The sequence below is a fragment of the Eulemur rufifrons genome, chromosome 3, assembly GCF_041146395.1.
Source record: "Eulemur rufifrons isolate Redbay chromosome 3, OSU_ERuf_1, whole genome shotgun sequence".
NCBI lineage: Eukaryota > Metazoa > Chordata > Mammalia > Primates > Lemuridae > Eulemur > Eulemur rufifrons.
This window is the reverse complement of record NC_090985.1, coordinates 3,013,501-3,041,110: the sequence shown is the minus strand read 5'-3', so window position 1 is coordinate 3,041,110 and position 27,610 is coordinate 3,013,501. Positions and strand designations below refer to the sequence as shown.

Here is a 27,610-nt window from a genome sequence, read left to right as displayed (position 1 = left end):
CTTGGATTCCAACCATGGAGAACAAGGCTGGATGTTCAGTGAGTGGTGGGTTCTGATTTTCCTAAAATTAACCAAGGATAAATCTCGCTAATATAAGCTTGGAGCCATTTCAAAGAGAACCACCTTGACCTCATGTTGGTGAGGTCCTTTTACATCTGTTTATACCCCATCATCCTTTCCACCCCACAAACATCTCACTCTTCTGTAGACTCCAGGGAAGGATACCTTGCCTGATTTAGCATTTGTTTTGTCTCTCCCTGACCACATTTAAGTGGATTTAAGATTTTTTTCAGATTTAAAATGCTTTTACCTATACTCTGATCTACCATTGCTTTCAGTGACCACTTGATTTTCAAATTCTTACTGCCTCCTGCTGCTTTCTCCTACTCACTTTTAACTCTTAAAATCCAACTTCTCCCAACTATCTCCCAACTATCTCCCAACCCAACTATCTCCCCCAATCCCTCACCCCTGCTTTAAACAGGCATCCTTTTTAAGAATTTCAGTTACTTTCTTAAAGTCACATCCAGATTCTGGTATGAATTAGTCTATACTTGTAAAAGTCTGTGTTGGTAAAATTCTGTGTTTGTAAAATCTTAAAAGGCCTTGTGACATCATAGATGGAGTCATCGTTGCCTCTTTTCTTTCCTTTTTTGGAAGTTGTTGACTGCCTCTTTGTATGATTTCTTGTTTCAAAATGCCTCTCCAAACTGTATTTTATTTGCTATTTCTATTGCCAGGGAGGCAGAGTGCTGGATGTGTGGCCCTGGCAGGCATTGGGAATCGTAGCATATCAGAGTTGAAAAGAAGTAGGGATTCTGGTTTTTCAGGTGAGGACTCTGAGCCCCAGAAAGGAACAGTGTCTTGTCCAAGATCACACAGCCAGGCAGTAGCAAATCCAAGTGTCTGTTCTTTGCCCTTAAGCTCAGTTAAGACATTTTTACATCTAATCTGTGGGTAGGAAAAGTATGAGAGAAATGTTTCAATGAATTTTTAATACTAGTAATAACAATAATATATTAATAATGAAGTCTTTGTGTAGTCTTATTTCTAAATTTCTTTTAAATGTCTTTTTTCTTACACTATTATGACAAACCTAATTTTCCTTTTCCTTATTTAACTATTGATTTATGCATTCTTTCTAAAGAGAAGAAATCTGTTTGCTGTGAGTACATCTTTCTCAAAGTAACTTCTTCCGAACTTTTCATGAATATCTTGGCCAGGAACTTCATTGTGGTTAAACTGTTGGCAGGCCTCAGAAATATCACTTGATGTTTCCAAGTTATTTATGTAATAGTTTTTAGCTTGGACAGTTTATACCGACCTCTGAAATTTCTGGTAAAGGAAGATGGACATAGCCCCTGGGTCTACAGGGCATTGGCATCTTCTTGACTGGTCAAAATGAGCCACTTACATGTTCTCCACATAGGAGAGTTTCCGTGTTGTTTCTGGCCTGTGCATATAATGTTTTTAAGCAGCAAGCCATTGGAGTTTGAATAGTTCATTCCTTTGTTAGTGAGTAATCTTGGTCAAATGTAGTTATGCTGCTTAAATATTCCAAAGATTTAGCGATCTAACAAGAAAGCAAGCTCATGGTCTGTTAGGGGAAGACAAGGACAATTAATCGGAATAACTTGTGCTCTGTTCCTGGTTCAGGCACACAGCAAATCCATGCACATTGCACATGCAACCGTACGTGCTGTTCTGACTGACTCTGGCACATGTGAACTCTGAATTTCACTGTCATTGAGCTTTTCACAAACCAGTTATTTCTCAAGCATGAAAGAATCATGTCTGTCAGCAGAAGTTCAGTATCCAGCATTTGAACTACACAGACATTTTCCTTTTTTAATGTTGTCTTCCTAGACTCATACTTGGGGCACTGTAATTTTTATCACTTTTCACCCCATGGGTTAAATGGTGGGCATAGGGTGGGGAAGTTTCAGACAGACGCACACCCAGCTCTCCCTAAAGGACCCTTCTTGCAGTCAAGAATGCTGAGGGACAGCGCCATCCTGCCGGGGCCCTTGCTGTCCTTCTCTCTGAGATCAGACTGGTCCTGACTCAAAATCCTCAGTCTTCAAATGCGTTCAGACTAGGTCGTTTGGAGCAACTCAGCTCTGCCATGCACAATCCCTGGATGAAAGAAAGCATGTATTGGCTCACGCCTGTAATCCTAGCACTCTGGGAGGCCGAGGCGGGTGGATCGCTCAAGGTCAGGAGTTCGAGACCAGCCTGAGCAAGAGCGAGACCCCCGTCTCTACTAAAAATAGAAAGAAATTATCTGGCCAACTAAAATATATATAGAAAAAATTAGCCAGGCATGGTGGCGCATGCCTGTAGTCCCAGCTACCCGGGAGGCTGAGGCGGTAGGATCGCTTAAGCCCAGGAGTTTGAGGTTGCTGTGAGCTAGGCTGACGCCACGGCACTCACTCTTGCCCGGGCAATTAAGTGAGACTCTGTTTCAAAAAAAAAAAAAAAAGAAAGAAAGAAAGAAAGCATGTAGGCTTTTCTCCTACTGTCTCCTCTCTAGCCATCCCTTTGTGGCTTGCTTTCCACACTTCCTCCTGCTTTACCCTGTGGTTATTGATGCCTCCCCAGTACTTTCCATTGTTCTCTCACGGTCAGCAACCCCCACGCCCTGACTTCCCACTTCCCACTTCAACTGAAAACCCCTGCAGCCCTCACCGGGGAGTCTGCTATGCCTCATGCCCCGGTGGTCACGTGGCTTGAGACGGGAGGCTGACCTTATCTGAGTCCCTACCGCTGCTTCCTGGCAGGCTGGTGTCACCTGTCTAACTCACCGGTCTGAGCATTCACCAAAGTCCTCATGACCTGATCATCACTGTACCTCTTTCTTCCAAAGGAGGAAGAGGGAGCGTTCGGGGATTATACACAACCCAAGCTGCAGTCTATCCCCATCCTTTCCGGATCTCTCTGGCTCCAGCACCTTCACCCGCATTCCACTCCAGCCACCGTTCCAAGTGTCCAGCCTGGACCTTGTCATTTTTCAAACTACTCTACCTTAGAAATATTAAAATCTGCAGCTCCTCTCAAATCTCTGGCTTCCCCTCTTCTGTGCACACTTGTGCTACCTGCCCACTTTTGACCTCAAAAGGACGTCTAAGTCTCTTATCCCTCAGCTCCTCCCAGGTGATCCGTCACCTTCCAGCATCTCTAGGTCTCCTACCTGTGTGGACTTTCAAGTCGGTGTCACCCCTCCCCTTCTGTGCGTAGTTTTCCATGGCACCAGCTCCGCGGAGCCCTAGATCTGGATCTCCACAACATGGTGGCTTTCCCTGTCTTATGCTCAGATGGCCTTCTCAGCTCTGCCACAGAAGATCACCCAGCCACGAAATACAGCCTCACATAGTGGGGACTCTCGACGTCACCTCTGATCATCTTCAGTTCTTTGACCATGTTCATCACTTCTTCCTACTAAACAATGTCTCTGCTACTGAATGTGTGTTTTACTTAATTGAATGCCTGGCTGGGATTCTGTTGTGACCTGTCCTTCTCAGGTATTGCAAAGGCCGTGGGTTTTGTTACTATCTGCTATCTGAAGAACATACAGGGCTTGGGTCAGGAAACTGGACTTGCAGGCTCACTATAAGAATGGGAAGTAGTGGCAGGTAGAGTTCTGGGTGGAAACATCTTATTTCTTTCTCTTGTCAAGGCATAAAACAAAGATCAACACCACTACAAGGCAAAGCTGAGCTGATTTGCTAGCCAGGCAAGAGAAAGCCCTATGAGGCAAGAAAAGACTGTGCTGATCCTCTCCAAGCTGAATTTGGAAGAGCTAGATGTAGAAGCAATAATGGAATTTATTCCCTATCACAAGGGATTTGAGACATTATGTTTTGATTGGCTTATTTGGAAATATTTCCTTTTGTTTGGCCAATTCTGGCCTACATCACAAAAGTACAGGCATAGTTTGCAAGAGGTTCCTGGTGGGCTAAGTCTCTGCAGGGCTTGGGTCTGTCAGTGGATGCTTTTGTCTGCTCATGCCTGGGGTTTTAACATGCGGGACCATGTTTCTTGGGTCTGGAAGAGCATCTTGAGGGCTCTTCCAGATTATGGGAAAAGCAGCTGTGACATATGGGTGCCTGGGCCAGGTAGGGAAGTGTCTTGAAGGTAGCATGTTGTTTTCTATGTTTAGAGACTCTTATTCTGAGTCTAAGACAGACTGTGGCACAGTTCTAGGGTGGCCAACTGTCCTGGTTTTCCTGGCACCGAGATAGTCCCGGTTTCCACCCTACCTTCTAGCCTGGACTGCAATGTCCATTCTTGGGCTGGAGTTCTCCAATGAGACCAGTGGCCCTGAGGCCTGGGCACTGCTGGCTGTTGTGCTTGCCGGGACATCCCAAGGGCACGTGAGGCACAGGTGTGTGGCCATTAGGCTGCCCGACTTGGGCACTGTCCGCGTTGCTGTCCAGTGAGTTTCTAGGCCGGGTACTGATGGCGCTTTCACATTTCCTCTGCCTTCACGCGGCTCTTCTTCAGCTGCAGCCTTTGCAGAAATTGTCCTGTTTGCTTGGAACATCTGCTTTTTATACCCTGTTCCTCTACCCTGCCATTTCGCATAACCCTCGCTCATCCTTCAGCTCGGTTGTTACTTCATCAGGTAAATCTCTGATACCATCCCCACCTCCACTTCCACGCCCAGGTGAGATTAGGTCCACCTGCTGGCTTTCTGTGTCCTCCTTTTCTTTCTTTGCTTGCTTTGCTTTCCTTCCCTCCTTTCTTTTTAAAGCATCCTGGGATTATTTTTCTTACACCATTTCCCACCTCCTAACCCCCTGTAGCCTTCATGGGCAGCAGGAGGCAGCAGGTGTGCTGAAACAGTGCCCTGGGCTGGCTTGCATTCCTAGTGCTGATCTGGGTGACTGACTTATCCAAATAACAAACCCTGTGGGGATGCTGCATCCTGAACCATTTCAAGAAAACACAATCCAGGATGTGAGTAGTTTCTTTGGAGTAGTTTCTGTTGAGCCTCACATCTCCAGGGTCTGCAGTGATAGCCCAGGACAGTGACTGAAGGCCCTTAATGTTGCCTCTTCCCAGAAACTGTTGCAATTACATGCGTCATTCTGTACATGCACACATGCATGACTACTTTGGACAGCTTTCTGTTTCTAAAAGCTAATACTACATGGCTGCATACATGACTACATTTGAGTTATGTGGAAATTAATGTATATAATGTAACACATACCTGCCTTCCCAGAGCAGAGTTTAACTAATTGAGTGCTTTCTCCATCAAGTCTTCCTTCACCCTCTTTGAGGTTCTCACATTAATTCTGTATCCTATGCTCCCAGCACAGTGATTGCTTCCCCCACTGTCTCTTTCACTAGGCTCTGGGCCCCTTAGAAGCAGGGACACTGTCTTCTCATCAGTATTTCCCCAAGATAGTACTCCACAGCCTGGCACAAAGAAAATGTGCAATGAACCTGTTTGTTGAAAATTATACTCCTTGTCAAAAACCTCCAGTGGGTCCGTTTCTTCTTCTGAAATAGCTCAACTGCAGACTGGCATCAGTGCCCCCACCCAGTGGGGCCCTGGGTTACCTGTCTTCCCTTATCCCCATTTCTCTCTGGGGCCTGTGCTCTGGCTGGGCTGGATGCCACGGCTTTCCCTTTCCAACCTGTGCCTGTGCTAGGGGTATGCAGAGCTCTTCATTTACGTCTGCGTTTCCTGCAGTGCCCAGGTTAGGTACCTTTGCCTCCAGGTAGCTTTCCAGGAACATCTTCAGCCTGACGGTGTTTCTTCTTGCTCTTTGGGGCATAATCCCTCACCTTTGCCCCGGGCCCCAAGGCTTCATCTAGGTGTAATTATTTACATGGACGTCCGATCTCTTCTGAGAGCCAGAACAACTCTAGAGCAAGCCTGTGTGACGTTTCTGCGATTCCCATGGGCACTGAAGAGCTAGGTCTATTGTATTAATAGGAGTGACAAGATTTGAAGAAATCCTAATTAAATCTTCATGTCTGAGTTTGCTTAACGGACTAAAATGAATTTTTCAACAATGTGAATTATCTTTTGTCATAATAGTCTGTTTTTGTTTCTTTCTTGTGTGGGGGTATGTGTGTGTATTTGTTTCTATGTTTTACTCTTTCCCTACAACTGTGAGGAAATAATATTCTTCCTTCCAAATACTATTAGTCCAAAGGCTTAGCTGGAGAACCAGATTGTTCTTTGGTTTTGGACACTGGCTGCTCTCCTTCAAATTTTCAACTCTTTCCACATAGCAGACCACCAACAAGGACAGTGCTCCTAGTCCATTTGGATGAATCCTTCTCTTAATTCCTTCCCTCTGGGATTTGATGCTAAAAAGTTTGTAATTCTGCAAAAACCAAAATGATTGATTAAGTTTTCCTTCCTAATTAGAAAAAGGCAAGATTTTTATCTCAAAATTTTGCCTTTGTATTAGGTTTATGCTACATTAAGAGATATATATGTATCAAATAGAGCTATGATGCATTAAAATATACATTAAATAAAATTGTTCCCTATTAACAAAACTAATTCTGAACACACTGCTCCTGTGAAACGTTGTAGTACCTTGAACAGAGCCCTTTGTACCTGATGTCTGTGTGGACAGCAGCAGCAGCCTGGGGGAGCAGTCGTTCATTCCTAGAGTCCCTCAACAAATATCGCTTGAGTCTCCGTAGTGTGCCTGGTGTGGGATACAGTGATGCGAAATAATATTGTACTCGGAGTAACTCTTGCGACTTCGATCTTGAAACTGGAGAAGAGGAGGCTTTTCCTTTTTTAAGTAAGATTAAGATTCTAGCTGTGCTTTATTAAGCAACCTCCGCGTGCAGGAACTGTATCAGGTGTGGCATGTGCATTGTAATTACGATTTACTCCCCAAAACAGTCCTCTGTGTTTGCTTCTGCAGCACACATACTAAACTGATGATACGGAGAAGATCAGCATGGCCCCTGGACAGAGATGGGATGAAATTTGTGAAGAGTTAAAAAAAAACCTAGTTTTAAGTGAGGGGAGAAAAGAAAGTTTAGGGGATGTGATAGAAGCTAAGCTTCTCTGTGTACACCTACCTTATACACTTGGCTTTAGGGTCATGCAAATATTTTACATCATCTGTAAAACGAAATTAGATTTAAAAAGTACAATCTCTAAAAATAAAAATGAAATAACAAAAAAGCTGTATTTCCAGTTGGTGGTGTTGACCACGTAGAAAGAATTATTCCAAGTGACTTTAATACACATTAGTTTGGCTGTAGGTGGGGTATATCCAAGGGTAAGAGAACTACACATAAAATTAGAAAACTCTCTGCAGCAGTTGTATTGTTGGTGGCAGCGCTGACATTGTGGTTCTGAGGCTGCCGTGTGGGTGATGTGGGATGAAGCAAATGGACACTGAAAATGTGACCATCTAATTTTTTTTTATTTTTTTATTTCTGGTGTTCTTGGGAACTCATATTCTTGATGTGGGAGAAAGAAGATACAATGTAAAACAGAGGAAATTAAGTAAAAACTCTATAGTCCTAAAATCTTAAGTATATGTAAAAACTCCTTAAAGGTGCATTGTCTTAAACAAAACACAAAGAGGATATATTTCCTACCCCTCTTCCCTGAAAAGGCAAAAGAACGATAACCAGATGGCCAACTTAACAGCAACAAACACCTCTAGTACCCAGATCATGGACTCTAAATACCATTTCCCACTTAAACGGAACCAGGACTCCATGGCAAAATGGTTTATTCCAGGTCTGGAGGTGGAAATATGCAAAATTAGCCTGGGCCATCATGTATCCAACAGGTAGCAAGGAAACTGTCAAGACTACTAACTAGGGTCTCATCAAGAGGACCCAGGAGTCAACTTGCAGAGACTCTTATGAGAATAAGTTGGGACAATTTGAGCATCAATAAAAATGAAAGCTACAAAGGATCTAAGCATGTCAATTATGTATAAATCCCAAAGTTATGATGATACTAAAATGTGTTTGTCAATGTTGGTGGCAAGGAAATCAACTCATTACATTGAAAACAAATAAAAAGAAAAACACCCAAACATTTATTTTGCCTTTTCTATATGAACTATACCACTGGTTGACCAAATAGGAGATGAGAAAAATTTGTCTTTACAGAAATATTTCAGTTAATAAGTAAAGAAGGCATGATAGAACGAGAATGTCACCATTTCGCAACCTTAATGAACAGATAGATCTGTGAACAGCTGCTAACACCACCAAAAGAGAGAGACAACCAAATGTTATATGTCTGAGGGGAGAGCAGAATGCTACTTATGAAGTGTTCTTGCCTTCTATACCTTTCCTCCAAAAAAATCAAGGCTCTAGATCCAATTACCCATTTGTAAGGAATACAGCATACAGAGAAACATGTTAAACTCAGCCGTGGGTTTGCAACCACCAAAATCCAGACAGTGGGAAATTTTACAGGACAAATAATCCAGTTCCTTCAGCAATGAAATTGCAAAGGAAACAGGAGACTAGCTGAGGAGCCAGAAAGATTAAACAAGAGTTAAAATATGTATCAACCAATTGTGACATGTGGACCTTATTTGGATCTTGATATAAAGAAACAAACAAACAACAGTCAGAAAACAAACTACAATACCATTTATGATATTTATAGGAAAATTGGAAAACTGATATTGTCAATTGTTAATTTTTAAGGTGTAAAAACAGTGTTGTGAATATGTTAAGAAGGTATCTTTTATAGATACACATGAAAATATTTAGTGAAGAAATGATGTTTTGTATTTGCTTCAAAATAATGGGGGTGAATAGGTAGTGGGTGGAGCAAAAGTGGACTTGGGTTGCTGATTGTGGGGTTCATTACACTATTCTGTCTTCCTTGATGCACATTTAAAATCTTCAACTACAAAACAACAACAAAAACAAGACAAAACCGAAACCCAACATTCCTGTGACATGGACAGTGTCGTTTCATATTATTAATAAGGAAGCAGCAGCTTGGAGGGGTTAATAACCTGGCCATGGACACATAACCAGTCAACGGTGAAGCCAATTTCAAGCGTAGGTCTTTCTCAAGAGAAAACGTTCATTTTTTTGCTATACTACATTGCATGCCTAAAATTGAATAATGCCACTTTAAAAATATCAAATTGGAAGAAAAATCTAATTGGTAGAAAAGCATTTTACAATGAGATGTTTCTTCTATAGATATTTCTTAAATGTTTGGCCCTGACCTCACTGGCACATTAAAATATATAATATTAATATGGTATTCGATTAAGTTCAAACTTACATGTGCAGTCATTTAAGGTTAAATTTATTAGTATTCCATGGGGTTTTCTAAAAGCATCTCATGATGTTTCATACGTTCTGACACCAGAACAAGTTTGAGAAGTATTGATTTAGAATTTGGTGATAAAAGAAAGGTGTTTGAATTTCTAGCACGTACAAAGGTTAGAATGTGTCAGAGTCATTACAATCTGAATAGCTGTTTTCAGTGACAGAAGTATGCCCTGAAGCTGGCAGGGGAGCTGGGCTGCCTCAGCATGTTTTACAAGTTGAGTCTATTTTGTGTTCTGACTTGAAGCAGCTTCATTTCCTGCCCCATTACAGGATGGTGCTTTTATAATATAAAATAAATGTCCCCAATTCAACTCATTTTAAGACATGGATTTATAATGCCATGAACTTGGTGCAAACCTTTAAAATGTTTTAAAGCATATTTTTTCTTAGTTTTAAGTCTTAAATTATTCCACTCATAGTTTTTAAGTTAAAAATGCTTCATTAAACTTGCCAAATTTTATTATAAACTATTAGCATAAGAAACCTAAAAAATAAATACACAAAACATTTTTTCTTCCCTGTTTTTCTGTGTGGCTTGGTTAGCAATTTTTATGTTTTTATCTTTTCTTATACTTTATTTAGAAGCAGCATATATACTTTTTAAGTTAACAAAGTTTACCCTACCTGGGATTGGAACAGTTTGGCGGAACTATAGGAAGTTACCCTGAAGTTCCATTTTGTCTGCCAGGTGTGGTCTTGCCATGCCTTGGTATCTCTTTCTGAGGCCTGACTCTTGCCACATGGCACAGGAAACCTTGTTTTAAACAAAGTTCGTCAACAATATCAGTAAACACCTGGCACGTTGTGTCCTTCATGACCATTGGATGCCGTCTGACCTCACAGTCATACTGTACCAGCTGCACACGGAGAACTCAGACATTTCAGAATCAGGGGCCTTTTAGTAAAGGATTTGGGTGAGTAAGGTGTCTTTCCCCGAAGGTCTCTGAGAGACCCCTGTTCAACTCCTATTCAGGTACAATCGAGTTCTACATAGATTTGACCTCTTAAAGGAACTACAGTTTGGATATCACGGATGCTATAGAATGTTCTGTAGTTTGAGAGAAGGGGACCTCCAATTCTCCGAACACTCTTAGATGCTGCCTCCTTCCAAAATAGATGTACAAGAAACACAGGGCAGTAACTGATTTATGTTTTTAAGAGGGCATAGCCTTTATGAAACTAGCTTAGATTCCTGAGGCAGGTCAGGCTGAGATGAGCAAAGGTGAAAAAGGTGACAGGCATGGTTTCCAGACGAAATCAAGACGCAGAGAGTGTCAGGCACTCTGGGTTCAGTAGAGAATCAAATTAGGAAGAACAAATTCTTTGTTCCTGATCCATGTGTGAAAAAAGAAAAGAACAAATTCGATTACAGAGGAAGTTCAATTACAGAGAAAGAGGACAGGAAAATAAAATCGACTAGGCGATCGTAGCTGTGTTGGACAGATCTCAGAGATCCAAGCTACGTACTCACAAAAGCGAGGAGGTCTGATGGAAAAGGAGAAATTAAATAAATGCTGTAAGACATCTTTGACTTAATGAAAGCTTTTGTGATAAAAAAAAAATCCAAAGCTAATATTAACTGTATGTGTCAGTTATAAGATGTATTGCATTCTGGTTTCAAAAAATGAACAAAATGGTGGGAAGCAGATCTTAGAGTTTAGGAAATATAGAAACAGAAACAATTAAGATACAGAAGTTAATATAGGCCATATCCTCTGAGTCTAAGTGACCCAAATAAACAATAGGAAAAGATTTTTAAGCAAAAAGTATAAGCAGTTAGAAATTTTAAAACATTCTCCTAAAGCAACTATACATGCAAGAACAAATGAAAAATATAATTATGCATTATGTAGAAGATAACAAAAATGAGAATATTTATCCCAGAAATTATCATGTAACTACAGTCTAAATTAAGAAGTAAACCTATAACCTCAAATACTTTCAATAAATGTAAACATTTAATATGTTCAACAAGTGGTATTGAAACAATTGGTTAACTATTTAGAGAAAGTTAATTTAAATCTTTACCATATGCCAGAATAAATTCCAGATGGATTGAGGAGTTAAATAAAAATTAAACCATAAAAACACCATAAAAGTAAATATTTCTCAAATTTCTGATGGAGAAGCTGGAAATGAGTGGAAAGTGGAATATATCGATGCAGTAACGTACTTAGGAGGCTTAAAATGTGTACTTGTCAAAAAACATTCAAATGAAAAGTTAAAGTAAAATAACATGTAATACAAATTATGTTAAATTACAACATAATATAAAGGACTTTGCAAATAGGAAAAACGACAGTAAATGAATAAGTAAAGGAAAATAATGTACTGTTCTAAAAGGAAAGCAAGTGTCTAGTTAACAATTGTATGGAAAGATTGAACCTCATCTGTAATCAATAAAATATAAATCCAAGCAATGACCAAATAGCATTTCCCCTCCCCCAGCATTACTTAAAAAAACAAAAAAGAAAAACAGTTTGAAAACCTAGCACTAGTGGTTGTGATGGGAGAGATTTGGCTTACATGGTGCTGTTGGACACTAATAAGTGTAGTGCTTTTGATAAGCAGTTTTGCAACATGTATTAAGAGCCTCAAAAATATCTTTAGTTTTTGATCCAGCTAATTCTGTTTCTGGGAATTTCCCAAGGGAATATGCTAAGTAAAAAAAATATTTTATGGAAAAATACATTGATATTATTATTTATAATACTTGAAAACCAGAAACAATATAAATATTAAACCATAAGGAAATGGCTAAGTAAATTGTGGGATTTCTGAGATGGAATATTACACATTTTTATTATGTTTATACTTTTGAAATAACATAAGAAATGCAAAGATGATATCCTCAAATTAAAAGATCAGGTCACAAAACCACATAGCAAGTCTACAATTTTATTCATATGTGGACAGAAGGAAAAACCTCAGGAAATACCCAAAATGTTAACAGTGGTTATCATTGGGTTGTGGAATCAGGGGCATTTAAAATTTTCTTTTAAATGTATTTCCCAGGTTTTCTACAAAGGAGCATAAAATGCTTTGATCATTAAAACATGATAAATATCATTTCTAAATGGCGATGAAGGAGCACTCAAGGGAGGGGATTAACAATGCTGAGGTACTTTGAGGGTTGGGGTAATTGTAATAAATAGAAGGGACTGGGGAATGACTGTCCGAGGCTCAACACTTTGTTTAATAGTGTCCACTTTTTTACTCTTTTCTACCTCTGGTTGTAACTTCCCTTCTTCTTTATCCTTTAAAGAACTTCACTAAGAGACAGAAGACCTTTGTTTCCTTTTTTTTTTTTTTTTTTAAATAGAGACACTTTGCTTTCCTGTGGAAACCTCCTCCTCCTTTCATTTTTCAGAGCAGATAAGTTTACGGGATTCAGCCTGGGGAGGCGTCTCTGTTTGGGTGTTCTGCTTCCCCTACACAAACCCACACACATCCATCCCCCTTCTCCATTTGGGTGAGATCGTGCTATAAGGTGAATAGGAATATCCACCTGTTAACACAAACAACCTCTAAAGCGTTGGTTTGAAATCATAATCTGCTTTACAGTTAAATTTGCCCATGTGAAACCATTTAATAGAATATTTTTGTGATTAAAAAAGATGTAACAAAACAGAGGTTGGATATGTGTGGCCTGGGCAGAGAACCCCCACTAGAGAAATGTTTCCTTGCCACACCACTCAAACCTGAGCACTTGCAGCCTAGGTTGAGAAATACTGCATTGAAAGCAAGATGCAATCACTTTGAGTGACCAGTCAACTTGAGCACAGTTGTCATCACCAGTACAAAGGGGAGCAGATGCATCTCTTGGCTCTAATGGGTTTCTGCTCTCAGATAAGCCACGGTATGCTGGGATTGTTCTTTCAGCTTATTTCTGAAGTGAAAACTCAGCATTAAAGAAATACACTGTACCTCTGTGGATCTCAACATGAAAAAGACCACTCGGGGTGATTTTTGCTTTAATCTCTGAGGGACAGGATTGTCACAGAACAGGTCACCACCATGTGGAGTGCTATCTGACCTGATGGTCCTAATTTTTTTCTTTAAGAGGTGAATAACTTCTAAAAACTGAAGTTAAAGACCTAATGCTTAAAACAGACATGAAACATTGCAGAAGGTGCCGGATCACCCATAAGTGCTGGTTGCCCAGAGAAGGTGTGAGTGGGCACGGCCAGGGGCACTAGCCCCCTAGAGCACACACCCAGCCGATGGGCGTGGCAGGCAGGGACTCCAGGAGTAAAGTGTGCAGGGCTGAGTCTGAAACAAAATCCAAAGCCTGGAGTGGCAACCACAAAGGGCTGAAGCTGGAGGTTCCTCCTTGGGGTAGTGCCCAAGTTACTCCGTGCAGCAAAGGAGAAAGAAGAGGGAAGAAAGGGAGGTCAGATCCCGAATGGAGTAAAAGAAACCACAGCACAACAAAGCAAAAACCAGCCTTAAACATTCAGAAAGCTGAATGTTTGGGAGCATTTGGAATCACAGCAAATTGTTTTTTTTGCTGTAGAATTTTGTGAATTTCTCATATATTTTGGATATATCAGATATATGGTTTGTAAATATTTTCTCCTAATCTGTAGGTTGCCTTTTTATTTTGTTGATTGTTTCCTTTGCTGGGCAAAAGCTTTTCAGTTTGATGTAGTCCTGCTTGTTTATTTTTGCTTTTGTTGCCTGAGCTTTTGGTATCACATTTGAAAAAAATCCTTGGCAAGGCTAATATGAAGGAGCTTTTCCATTATGTTTTCTTCTAAGAGTTTTATAGTGGTTTCAGGTCTTACATTTAAGTCTTTAATCTACTTTGAGTTTATTTTTGTGTATGGTATAAAACAAGGGTCCGAGTTCATTCATTCTTTCCTATGTGGATATCCAGTATTCCCAACACCGTTTGTTGAAGAGACTATCCTTTCCCTACTGTGTAACCTTGGCCACCTTGTAGAAAATTAGTTGACTATATATGTGTGGCTTTATTTATGGGCTCTTTCTTCTATTTCATCGGTCTGTGGTCTGTTTTTATGCCAGTACCATACTGTTTTGATTTCTATATCTTTGTAATATAATTTGAAATCAGGAAGTGTAGTAGGAAGTGTGATGCCTCCCACTAACCAGATTAAAAAATGGGCAAAGGACATTTCTCAAAGGAAGACATACAGATGGCTGACAGGCATATGAAAAGGTGTTCAACATCACTCTCTTCAGGGAAATGCAAATAAAAACCACAATGAGGTATCACCTCGTACCTGTTAGGATGTCTATTATCAAAAAGACAAGCAATGACAAGTGTTGGTGAGAGTGTGGAGAAAAGGGAACCTTTGCACACTGTTGGTAGGAATGTAAATCGACACAGCCAAGATGGAAAACACTATGGTGTTTCCTCAAAAAATTAAAAATAGAACTACCATATGACCCAGCAATCACTTTCTAGGTATACATCCAAAGGAAATAAAGTCATTATCTTCAAGAGATATCTGCGCTCTCAAGTTCATTTCAGCATTATTCATAATAGCCGAGATATGAAACAACCTAAGTATCTGTTGATGAATGGGTAAAGAAATGTCACACACACACGCTCACAGGACACACACATAGACACACACACACACACACACGCAGGAATATTACTCAGCCTTATAAAAGAAGGAGATTTTGCCATTTGCAACAACATGAATGGACCTGGAGGACATCATGTTAAGTGAAATAAGCAGACATAGACAGAAAAATACCACGTGATCTCACTTACGTGTGGAACTAAAGGATACACAGCAACAGAGAGTGGAATGATGGTGGTTTCCAGGCGAGGGGAGGAGCAGGTCAAGGGATACAAAGTTGCAGCTGTGTAGGATGAATAAGGCTCGATATCCAATGTACAACACGTTGACTATAGTTAATATTAATAAGACTGTATTGCATTTTGGAAATTTGCTATGAGAGTAGATCTCAGGTGGTCTTGCCTCCAAAAAAAAAAAAAGTATGTAAAGAGATGGATATGTTAATCTGCTTGACTGCAGTAATCATTTCCCTGTATGTATGTATGTATATCAAAATGTCATGTTGTACACCTTAAATATATATAAGTTTTATTTTAAAATAGAGTCACAACAACCTGATCCATTGCTTTTATAGTTATTAGTGTCTCCAGAAATGATCCTGAGTACCAAGAAGTTGTTAAATTGTTTTCTAGGTCCCTTAATTAAAGACTGTAATGTATGTATTCCATTTAAAAAGAGTTAAGCTAAAAATAATTTTCTGAATGAGCACCCTTCATTACCTGGAAAATAACTAAGTTCCCTAACGGTGTCAGATAAATGAGTCATCACTATATATTTTTTCTGTCTAACAGAAGCTTCCTTTGTCAGATCAAAACATGTGTGAATAAAACTGGGATTTAAAGGAACAGATTGGGATGAATGACATTCCTTAAAAATTTGATTTTCCCAGAAAATTCTAGTCCTTTTGAATAATGATGAAAAATAACATATACCAGAGCTATTGCTTTCACATTTATTAATGAATTTGGATTATAAGAAATACTCTAGAACCGTATTATAAGCTGTATAAACAATGTTCAGCTCTGTTTTAACCAGTTTATTTCATTCCATAAAACCATTATTTTTATTCTGTTGACATTTCATGGAAATGGAATTTATTCAATTTATTTCATTTATGCTAGATATCTTTCTTTCTACTTCTTATGTAGGGTTGACTTTTCATCAGAACATCACACATGCCTGTTTATCTTTCTTTGTGTTAAACGGGTATGTTTCTTTAGAAACCACCAGCTTAGGATATGGTGTCACTCTGAATGTGATTCCTGTCAGACTGCAGTGAGCACAGGTAATGGATATTGTCATAAATGACGTTTGGTTCATTAGAATCTGTCAAAATGGGCCGAGTAAATTATGGCCCTTGGAAAGAGCACAATACTACATTGTATTGGGAAACGCACTTTTGTGGAATTCCTGAGCTGGTGCTTATTACAACCTGCCACATCATTTCCATTTTCTGTGTTTCATTACATTTACCGTCTGGGTGTAATCACAAGAGTAAATGGAAAATGTAATGTAAAATATTTCCTTAAACCCTTCTAAACAAAAATGAACAGAATCATCCATTCAATCAGGACAAGTGGAGCACCTACTATACACCAACCCTCAGGGAAAAAACGAATAACAAGTCAGTTTCTGTTTTCAACTAGGTCACAGCCCAGCAGAGCAGACAAATGGACAAAACCAATCCTAATATGATGCTATCGTGGAGGTGTTGACAGAGACTATAGAAGGAGAGAGGAAGGTTCTCTTCACGGGGGTGAGAGACTTAGTCATGGGTGTCTGCAAATCAGGTACTGACATGTCGGCGAGAGATTGTGAGTCACAGCTTCTGAGTGTGATTGCAGTTCTGGGGCTGTTGCTAAGTTCATTGTCCTTTAGCATTTTTGTGGGCTGCACACATTACATGGGTGGAATTTAATGTCATTTTAACTCACCAGAGAAAGTTTGTGGGTCTAGAGGTTTGGAAAACAACTCGGTCTGTAATATGCTACATTTTAGTGCAAATCTCTCAAATGATTGTGCCATACTTGCTAATCTCTGTCTGATGGAAGTTCTCTCACTGTCTGAAGAAAATGGTGTTGATTAAATTTACAGGGAAATGACTTTATTGAAAATCTCTACTTTGTTGACAGCACTCATACTTCATAAAATAGGATACATGATCCTAAATTTCATATGAGTAAAAAATTACTAATTCTGATGTCTATTTTGAATGCTTTAGATAATTTATTTGGCTTAGCGCCCAGTAAATGCAGGAAAGTGACTTGGACATCAACCACAAACAGCCCAGGGACCCTTTCCCACTGCGTAGACATCTGGGATGGTATGTGAGGAATAGACATTGCAGGCGCACATTTAATTAAAGGTTGGTATTCCAGACTGGAGGGAAGTGTGGTGAGCTTCTCAGCCTAAGGGGAATAGTGAGTCTCTGAAACAAAAATTGTTAATTTTTTTGTTTTATAATGATGCTTACAGCTTGAAAAATTTTAACTATAAAACATAGACTATGAACTCATTCATAGTGACATTAAGTCCAGATAGCAATTTTTATGGCAACAATTTATGATGCATCTGTGTGGGTTCTTTAAAGGGAAAAAGTCTTCAACATATATTTTGCAATTTTCAAAGACAAAAAGTCTCTCTTGAGTGTTTAGAATCTGAGTGAATACAGAGATTGTAAGGATTTTATTGAGTCATCTATTATGTTAATCTGGATTTGTAGACATTATTCCACAGTTAAGGATATTAGCAAGAATCATAATCTAAAACAACAATATTCTATTAAGGGTTTTTTTGTTTTTTGTTTTTTTTTTAATTTTCATCTTCCAGCTGTTACTAAGTTGGCACTGGCATAACCAGGACACAGCTAGGAAAGCCAGGCTTGGAAGTCTGAGTTCCCTGTGCCTGGAAACATTCATATGGGAGGGAGTTCCTTGCCCAAATAGTTGTGCTGTTCAGCATTGCAGCACCCATATGCCTGTTTTGTGATGAGCCACCTCTGCTCACTCACACTGGCCAGCACAGGTATGGGTATAGCCATTTCTGGGAGAGGAGATGCTCAGCAAATAGTCTCCGAGGCACAAAGAAATTAGAACGTTTCTCCCTCAAACCATGCAAGCATAAGTTATTGTGGGGCTAAGGAGAATGAGTTTCCTTTTCAGGTCCCAGAGGACTTGATGCCCAGTCAAGACATGGGACATTGGATCAAGATGATGGCTAATAATTTTGCATCCACTTCATTGCATATGGCAAATCTCATGAAATGACCTCAAAGGTGTGTGAAGAACAAGAACTCCATGATAGCCCTGGACAAGAAGAAAAAGTTGTACCAATGAATTAGAAATTCTGGGAAATTCTTGAAGGATAAAAAGTAGGCAGTTCATAGCTATAGAAAAATAGGACTGTAGGAAACTAGCCCAAAATATATCCAGGAGAAATTCCATGGTGAGAGCCATTCTGAGGAAGTCCCAAGGCCAGAGCAGATGAAAAGGAGGTGGGAAGAGAGACTGGGATGTGGGCCTGCTGGAGCTGAGCAGTGCGTGGAAATGGTATTTTCACCTAGGTAGCACTAAGTAGAACATGGGGCCAGAGAATCACCTCCTGTTCCAGGTAGCCAGGAACCTCTAGGAGAAACAGGGAACCCCCAATCTAGACATATTCCATCAGACCACAATCCTCACACTTCTCCACAGCCATCAGAGCCAGGCCGTAATAAATAGTGTTAGCAAACCAAGGGATGCTTACGTAGAAAGAGAAGATGACAACCACGACACAGCAGCTTGAAAGAGGGCACCAAACATACCAGAAAAGTTAATGCCCAGAGAAACAGAGCTGCTAAAGGAAACAGATGAATATTTTTAAAAAGTAGTTACTTATTATCCTTAGGTAATGTTAAGGAAACTAGTATATTATGGAAAGGAAACAATTAGCATTTATTATGAATACATAATAGTTGTATATCTTTATAGGGTATATGTGATGTTTTGATAGAGGCATTCAAGGTATGAATAAATTAATCAAACCAGGGTAATTGGGGCATCCCTCACCTCATTTCTTATGTTAAAAACATTCCAATTTCAGTCTTTTAGTTATTTGAAAGTATATCCTAACTTACTGTTGATGATGGTCACTTTGTTGTGCTATCAAATATTGTTCATTCTCTCTATCTAACTGTACTTTTGTACCCATTAACCATCCCCACTCTATCCCCCACTTCCTGCTGCCTTTCCCAGCCTCTGGTAACCAGCATTCTGCTCTCTGGCTCCATGAGATCAATTGTTTTTAACATTTAGCTCCCACATATGAGTGAGAATTGCAAGATTTGTCTTTCTGAGCTTGGCTTATTTTACTTAATATTCTCCAGTTCCATCCGTGTTGTTGTCAATGGCAGGATTTCATTCTTTTTGTGGCTATATAATATTCCATTGTGTATATGCACAACAATTTATCCATTCATTCGTTGATGGACATGGTTGATTCCAAATCTTTGCTATTATTAGATATTTTGGACTCTAAAAATTTGATTATAATATAATAGTTTGCCTGAGGCACAAGACAGAAATAGCTCTAGGTGATGTTAGTGAGCTGGACAATTCAACCAGGTGATTCTTTCAGAACATACTGTAAAAGGACTTAGACCATAACTGGGTCACATGGCCACCCAGACTGCAAGGGAGGCTGAGAACGTGGGAACAATATCGTTGTGCTGAATTATGATTCACCACCTGGGATCCTGTTAGCAATAAAAGAAAGGAGGAGGGTATGGATATTAGTGTCTGTCACAAATCCTATGTTTGCTTCAGCCATGAAAAAGTTCAGATTGAAGCAGGCTAAATAACTGGACCCAAATCACCAGCTCCTGGGAGGGGGGTTAGCATATTATCCGAGGTCCATTACTTACATTCCTGATGATTATGCAGTAGACCAGCACCCTTTTAGGAAGAACAACGGGTAATGTGAATGGTATTTACAGTGATAGTTTCGTGACGAAGCCAGTCTTGTGTGCAAACAGTACACTTCAGGTTTATGGAGTTTCTGATCTTTTTAAAAGTGAAGGAAAATATGAAGTTTCCTTACTTATCATACTGATAGAATAAATAATTTCCAACAACATAAGGCAAGGCTTTGTTATGGGTTTTTTGGGAGGGGGGGGAATAAGAGGACTGAAACTTTCTTATAGTTTACCTCTATTCTGAATCCAAGAAAATGCCAAAATGAACAGAAGTGATGGGCTGGATTGGATTTACAAGGAAGCTTCCCAGCTGATGTGGAGCAGGTGTCATGTGGAAATGAGGTTATATGAGGAAGGGCTGGGCTGCCCTCTGGCTGCAGGTCTCTGGAATCCCGTCAGCTGGGAGCCAGTTCTGGCCCCTCCTTGGGGTTGCTGTGTCCCTGGTCCTTGCCTGCATCCTGTTCCTGTTTTGCTTCCCTCTGCTGTTCATCTCTCACTTCCTCTTTCCTCGCTTGGAAAGAGTGTTGAAACCACATTTCATTATCTGGCACCGCAAGGCAGTAGTGGTGTCCCCATTTTGGACAGTTTCTGCCCTGGCTGGAGAGATGATTTCAGTCAGTTTTTCCATTGCCCATTCATTAGATTTCCTGTCAGGTACTCGGCCAGATCTGTCCACACGTGTGAGAGAAGGGCCTGGATGCCGTTCTTACTGTTTGAGAGCAGTAGTGGAAGTGGCCCTGTGACCCTGGCTGAAAGACACTCTCCAAGGTTAGCTTTCAAGTTCTCACTCGGGGGATGAGGAGATTTCTCTTTCCTTTGCAGAACAGGTTCACATGTCACAAAATTCAAAACTTGGCTCCGAATGCTCATTGTGGGTTCATGTTTGCTTTTTGTCTACTTGGTAAGAGTTACTGGGATCCAGTTTTGCTTTAATTAAGATAAACTCATGTCTCCCAAACATCCATTTTTCTTCGGGAGAAAGAAACAAAAGGGATAGTTTTGCTTTGTTGTTTAAGGATGAAGAAGTGGCTGCTATTGCAGAACATGGGTCATCCTAGATAGAGGAGGGCAGCTCAGGGTGGGGCAGTCATGGATCTGGTGGATCCAGACTCCCTGGCACCCGAGTAGCGGCTCTCAGCAAGTGTCTGCTTGGCGTCTTCTGGAATCTTCTTGGCACGGAAGAAAGACCTTATACAACATTCCTCAATGTCAGTCCCCTTAAACAAAACATTTCTTCTCCTTTCTCTCTTCACCTCCTATCACATGTCTGAGAGTACAAAAGCAAACTTACTCTCCTTTGTCCTTTTTTTTCAAATTTTAAGAATTTTTTCACTTTTATCTTTTTTTATTTGTTTGTTCTTTAGAGATGGGTCTCTCTCTATTGCCCAGGCTGAAGTGCAATGGTGAGATCATAGCTCACTGCAGCCTCCAACTCCTGTGCTCAGACAGTCCTCGCATCTCAGCCTTCCGAGTAGCTGGGACTACAGGAACATGCAACCACGCCCAGCTAAATTTTTTAATTTCTTGTAGATATGGGGTCTCACTATGTTGCCCAGGCTGGTCTCCAACTCCTGTCCTCAAGTGATCCTCCCACCTCAGCCTCCCAAAGTGCTGGGATTACAGGTGTGAGCCACTGTGCCCAGCCTGTTCTCCAGGGGGTAGCACATCAAAGGTTAAATTGTCATTTATTCAATGCCATTATAAGGGACCTGTGTACATAGTAGTACTTGGCTCTCAGGGAATATAGTCTAGTAGGGGAAAAAGAATGACATATAAGTTGAAATGGATTATTGATCCAAGATTTGTTACATCTTCATTATTGTCAGCATTGTCATCCTGCATTGATCACTCACTGTGTACCTGGTGTGGTGCTAGTTCTTAGGGATACAAACAGGTATGGAATACATGTACCTAAGAAATAATTAATGGTATGAGGTGGTTCATAGTAATGTAAAATAAGTGAAATGACCTATGCTACAGAGCTTCCAAAGAGCAGTGGCCTGGGGTGTAGACCTGAAGAGACAATGGGGGATGCATTTTTGGGTAGAGAGTGTTGCATGATGGGTTTTCCTGGGAGCAGACTGAGAAGAGTTTAGCATGCAAGGTGTTTATTTGGGAAATCCTTCGGGATTGACCTTATGGAAGAAGGGAGGGGAGCAGGATAGGCGGAGGGAGAAGTTGAGCTGCATTGCAGACCCAAAGAAAGCCTTGACCCCCCCACCTCCCCACAGGGAACTCTGGAGCAAGTATGGCATTTAGAATCATCCCAAGTTGAACTGAGATGGCCAGGTCTTTGACTGGTCATTGGCTATGTCCACAGCTGCGAAAGAGGGGCTCAGTGCTGGGTCTCTCACTGTTTCAGAGCAGTAGTGGAAGTGACCCTGGCTGAAGGACATTCTCCAAGGTTAGCTTTTAAGTTTTCCCCTGGGCAGTGTATGACCCTAAGAGATGCCTTCCTGTAGCTGAGTCAACCCCTGAAGAGGCTGATGGCTGAAGACTATTTGTATAGCTCAGTCTTGCAACCAGGGTAACGAGAACTTCGTCGAAGGTTATTCTGGGCAGCTGTCAACATTTCACTGTAGGGAGAAAGGCATAGGGCAAATGCATGCAGAGCCATCATGATGGGCAGTGACATACAGAACGACTGAACTGCAGTGGCTATGGACATGTGGAAGTGTAGCAGGAAGTGATGTTGCAGGTGTTGGTGGAGGGTCTTGACTGTCCAGCTAAGGACTTTGAACTTTGTCCTATAGACATTGGGCACATGCTAAATAGTTTGAGCAGTGGGAAGGGTGACAGATATGAAATTGTGTTTTAAAGGGATACATCTGACTTAGATGCAGACGATAAATAGTGGTGGCAAGAGATCCAAGGCAGGATGATGCCTGTAGACTAGTAAGTCATGAAAGTGAATATTGCAGCTGGTGAAAAGTTTCCTGGGTTGCAAGTTGAAATAACTTGAGTTCTCATCCAAGCTCTCTGTCCCTGAATCCACCGTGTAGCTCTTTCTCTTGGACCTCTGTTTAGCCATCTGTAAAAATGATAAGCCCAAAAGTCTCTTTCCAGCTCTAATAATGTTAGAGTTCACATTGTGTGTGTCTGTGTTAAAGTTATCTGTTCATTTGTGTTCTTTAACTCGTGTCCTCAGGAACGATGTCGAAGGGTAGTATAGTGTAAACCCAGACTTCTGGAAAATTTAGTTTGGATATTTGTATATTACTTGGTTCCTCTACTCCCATGACCTTCCAAATCCCCATATTTCACACGAATTTTGAAACCAGTGGATTATAAATTCAGGCCGGGCCAGAATCATGTATCAGCGATTACAAGCCTGAGGGTGGAATGTCTTCTCCTAAGCTTCTCCTAATGAACAGAGGATTAGCCCTGGCAGTAAAGAAATGAGCCAGTCTGAGCCCGAACTTCTCGAGGACTCCAGTGAGATTTATTTCCTTCTGCCTTATGAGCTCTGTGCCGTAGCTTGGTGTCCTGCCCATAATCAACAGATCATCTAGGGAAGATCAAAAATAAGATAGTAGATAAACAAGATAAACTCACCTATCAGGACTCTGGCCCCCTTCTCTTTCAAAATGGTTCACAGAGAAAATTTCCATGTTGGAGAAATTTTAATTCCTTGATTCCTTGACTCAAAATGTGACTTTTTCTCTAGAGCCATTTATTATTGAAAGTCTTAACTCTATGTACTTGTTTGATCACTGACTAAATGATTAACACATGCATTCATTTAGTAGATATTCTCTATTAGGTGCCTCTTGTCAGTCAGGCACCATGCTAATTGCTGGAGACACACTGGTGAGTAAAACCAGAGCAAATCCCAATTTTAAGGAGCTCGTGGTCCAGTTGATGAGACAGACATTAATCAGACAGTCACATGACTGGTTCTGTAATTACAGACTGAAGTTAGGTGAGGTTTCTCTGAGGAAGTAACAATCGACCTGAGCGCTGAAGAATAAAAACTTAGTGAACTAAGGTAACAAGGTAAGGTTAGATTGTAGCTTTGAGTCACTGATGTACATAATTTCAAGGTTATGAAAATTTTGGCATTTTACATTATTATGGACAAAAAGCAAAACCAATATACTGACTTAACTAAGCATTGGAGGTCACCCAGTAGGTTAGAAGCAGAGGTGAAGTTACAGTGGCCTAGAAATTAAGCCTCAGGGGGTAGGGGGATGAACATGATATTGCTTGGGGCCTCGCTGGCTGGTGGTATAAGTCAACAGTATCTGGAAGCTCCTGGTCCGGGAAAATCAAGCGTAAGAGGGGCCACACCAAACATTAACCTGTTGGCGCTTTTCTCTCTGATGATTTTCCTCAATGTGTTTGGGTCCTTTCCAAGAAGGTAGGCAGCTGTGCCAGGAAATCTACTGTAGATGGGACTGGTATGAACAGAAATCTGCACGTGGAAACGTCACCCTTGGACGCAGCATCTTTGATAAATGCAGAGGAGAAACTGCAGAGGGGGTATTCTCTTTGGGAGACGACTTTCAGGCTTGATTCACTACTTACTCCTCAGGTATCACCTAACCCTTGGTATAAAGATGTTTCCCGTAGTGTCCAGATGAGAAGTGAGAATCCACCCACCAGTGAAAATCCACCAACAATATTCTGGGGGCACATGCCAGCCTAGAATAGATAGCGCCTTGTACAAGCAATAAAATCATCAATAGTAACATGAGAAATGTAAAAAGATTCTACATAGTAACAAAGAACTATAGGCTAAGGAGGTAAAGAAAGAACATTTAGAAGAATTTACTGCAGGAAACAAATACATTGTAAATAACATTTGCTTTGGCTATTGATGAAATTGAAGAAAACATTGAGTGTGTGCAGACAACAAAATGAAAAGGAAAGGGCTTAAAAGTTGAGGAAAGAGTGTAAACAAATGATGCAATAGCAAGATTTAGCATTTGAAGCAGTGAAAAAGAAAATTGACGTGGTAGAAAATTGAATCAGTGACATGGAACACGAAATAAAAATGCTGAAAAAACAAGATGCCCTATTTTGTTTATATTTCCTCTAATTTCTGTTATTTTTGGTTTATTCCTTTATCATGTTCATATTTTTTGATATAGCCTCAGCATTTTCTTTATTTTTGAAACTTTGCTATGTGGACCATATTTTGCTTGAATTCATTCTATCTGGTTATTTTGAAAGTTTAAATTCTCTTTTTAAAAATCCCATACTGGATATTTAAAAAATTTATCAAATATATGAATAAGTAAAATAAATGACTAATTTAATGTATAGTTGTATTATACATCCATATGTCTGTGTGTATGTGCATGTGTGTTTTGTACATACATACACACATGTAAACTTTCTTTTCCAAGAACATTTTTGGCTTTGCTTTCAACTTTGTGACCATATTTCCAAGTTATTTATACCCTTGGTGTCTAATAGAACTTTCTGTAATTATGGAAATTTTCTATAATTTGTACTGTCTGATCTGGTATCCACTAGCCATATGTACATAACAAGTGCTTAACTTTGTTGCTAGTGGAAGTTTAAGGTCATATTATGAAGGCAGATAAAAATATAGCTTAGATGATACAGCTTTCTGTATGTTATCATATTCCTTTGATAACTGTTTACAGTCCACTAAAGTTTACACAAATATTTCTTCCTTTCCCCCCGACGAAATTATGGAGATTATTTGCTCATATGGTCACTATTTAGGTTTGTTAAACTCTTTCTCATCCAGCAAGGTTCAGCTCCAGTGACACCTTCCCCGAGAACCCTCCCCTGACTTCCCATGCCAAGGAATAGTTGTCCTTCCTTGTTCTTTAGGCATGGAGTGCCTACTTGGAATCATGAGTTTTCCTTTGTCTTCCAACTAGATTAACCTTTTTGAAGGCAGTGACTAAATAGGGCTTGGTGATTGTTGTTGAAAGGATAAATGAATTCTGACTTTGCTTTACCTGCAAAACCCTGGCTACTTCTCTGGACGACTTAGTGGCTCTGAACCCTAAGCAATTAGCAGTCATGAGGCCATTATTATCTAACCAGGGAGACTCATCTGCCATCTTTAGTCAAGGAATTGGGATTTTATTGTTAGTTCTTCCAGTCTTTGTGCCACCAGTCTCAGGTGTGCAGAATTCCCTGTCCCAGTTTTTTCTCTTCACCTGGGGTAACACACCACAACACAGGTGACCCAGAGCACGCAGACCGCCAGCCAGTCCCAGAAAGAGGTGCCTGAGATAGCAGTAACATGCCGGCTTCTTCCATGGCTTACTTTAGCGGCTGTCAAATAATATTTCTTGTGGGAGTTTATTTAAAGCCTATGCCCCTAAAGTGTGGTCTGGGTAATATTCTTGATGAGTTGTTGGCACAAAACCTGTGTTTTTCTATGTGAAAATAGAAATACCCTGGATGGAAGTAAATCACATAGAAAAGTCAAGAAAGAATTTTTTTTTAAAAAAACTTGATATCATTAAACTTGAAAAACTATGCTTATTTTTTCCTTGAAAAGTCCACTGTGAATTGTCAAATGTGAATGCTTTGAATATGGTTTGAAATATCTGAAATTAAGAGCTTTGTAAGACTATTTTGTGGTCGTTCACAGAGGGCAAGAAAGTATATAAAGTGATCTATAGGGCCCGGCCTGAAAGTGGTGCAAAGCGTTCCGCTCATAGAGGATTCTGTTTTGCTCCAATGTGATGAGTGAAGTGAAGCAGTTTGCATTGTTATAACTTCATCTGAAGGTTGAGGATTTTAATGATGCTCGGTTGTCCTATTGGTTTAGAAAAGATTTTTGTTTTCACTTTAGCCAGTATAAATCATTATGAGAGTAAAGAGGCTTTGTTGTGTGAACACGCATCCTTCTAGAATGGGTTTCTCTGCCTTGACAGTTTACACTGGATAATTCTTTGTGGTAGGGGCTGTCTTGGGCTCTGCAGGATGTTTAGCAGCATATGTGGCTCCTACCCACAGTTGCGACAACCAAAAATGTCCCCAGATAGCTCCAGATGTTCCCTGGGGGACGAAAGTGTCCAACTGAGAAACACCTTTCTAGAACATTTGTTGACATGTGTGGGGCTAGAAGTTAATAATCTGTAGCATCTGGCTTCAGGCCTTACTCGATCAGCCTTGAGATGCCCTCAGGCAGTTTCCGTAAATACGCTCACGGGAGCGCCAGTCCCAACACAGGCTTCTTGGCAAGCTGTCACCAGAGAGACACTGACTTGCGCCGTGGGCTTTGAAGGCACAGTAGGATGACTTCTTTGGACCCGGGTTGGATTGATTTATTTGTCAGAATAATTAATGTTTTCAATATGTTATGCTTGTTATTTTAAAAATCCAGCAGTTTGGAAAAAGTACAAAGAAAACTGCAATACCTTACTTCCCACTTTCTAGAAATAACCAGTGTTCATATTTGTTAAATAGCATTCTGAGCATTTCACATACATATACAAATAACATTTTGGATAGACTAAATAAACAGACATAGTTCTATAAAAATGCTATAACATGATGCATGCTATTTTAAATTAAAAGTATTTAATTTTATGTGCATTTAACAGATAATAAGGAAATGAAGTGAAGCTGAAGGATTTGTTAAACTTGAGATGAATGTTCTATCACACCAAAATAAATTATTTTCTCAAAGATGTCTCTAAGTATATGACAAAAGATTATGAAACATTAGGAGGTTAGACTTATATTTTAAAATTTTATGTTTAAATTTTAGTCAATAGTACTTGACTTATTTACAACTTTTTTCCACTAATCTCCCAATTTTTTTATTAGTTATATTATTATATATACTAATTTAACA

At 40.0% G+C, this 27,610-nt stretch overlaps 1 protein-coding gene and 1 non-coding gene across 2 annotated transcripts in view; both read left to right on the top strand.

The window, feature by feature from the left end:
• ADAMTSL3 (ADAMTS like 3) overlaps window positions 1–27,610 on the top strand; it is a 277,061-nt gene that overhangs the window by 46,809 nt on the left and 202,642 nt on the right. The window lies entirely within an intron of this gene.
• LOC138382101 (U6 spliceosomal RNA) lies at window positions 6,887–6,997 on the top strand. The gene has a single exon (XR_011233264.1). It is a non-coding gene; the product is annotated as a U6 spliceosomal RNA (small nuclear RNA).